The sequence below is a fragment of the Equus asinus genome, chromosome 20, assembly GCF_041296235.1.
Source record: "Equus asinus isolate D_3611 breed Donkey chromosome 20, EquAss-T2T_v2, whole genome shotgun sequence".
NCBI classification, from domain to species: Eukaryota; Metazoa; Chordata; class Mammalia; order Perissodactyla; family Equidae; genus Equus; species Equus asinus.
In genome coordinates, this window is record NC_091809.1 from 11,017,835 (window position 1) to 11,018,401 (window position 567).

Below are 567 nucleotides of genomic sequence, written 5' to 3' on the forward strand. Positions count from 1 at the left end.
TTTTATGAGTTCTAAAGCAGCATAAAAGAAAAATATTTGTCACCTTATATAAAACATCTACGTAATAAAAACGCCAATCAACATCTTTATTGTATTTCTGCTATGTTTTCTCAGACAGTTTCTGAGGGAAGAACCATCAACAGCTTTTACTGATTGCTGGAAGAACGCAGCAATCAGTGGATGAGAAAGGAAAGTCTGAGTGAGTTCTACTTTCTTTAAGTCTCCAAATGGACACTTAAGGGGGAAAATGCTGATCCAGAGCAATGGCTGACAGTGTTCCGGATTAAGTGAGAGCCTATTCATCCTCTAAACATGTAAGACTGATTGGGAAACAGCTCTATATTTGTTTTCTAGAAAGACTCCACAGTTTATACTTGTGGCCAACTAATGTTACATTTTGTCATTCTTACTAATTTTTTATAGCAATACCTCTTGCTCTTGATGTCTCAATACTTTAACTAAAAATGCTCATAATTTCTAATGGTAGATCCAAGGATATTGTTATTATTGTTGTTGTCATTATCAGTATTTTAAAGTACCATTTATTGAAAATCTACTATTTGCCAG

General features: G+C 33.9%; 1 protein-coding gene across 1 annotated transcript in view; it reads left to right on the forward strand.

The window, feature by feature from the left end:
* The window catches only part of LOC106848164 (rho GTPase-activating protein 20-like), an 84,251-nt gene that overhangs the window by 40,945 nt on the left and 42,739 nt on the right, over positions 1 to 567 (forward strand). Inside the window, exon 21 of the mRNA XM_070491560.1 lies at positions 115 to 314. The gene's annotated coding sequence lies outside the window, so the exon portion shown is untranslated. The remainder of the gene's footprint in view (positions 1 to 114; positions 315 to 567) is intronic.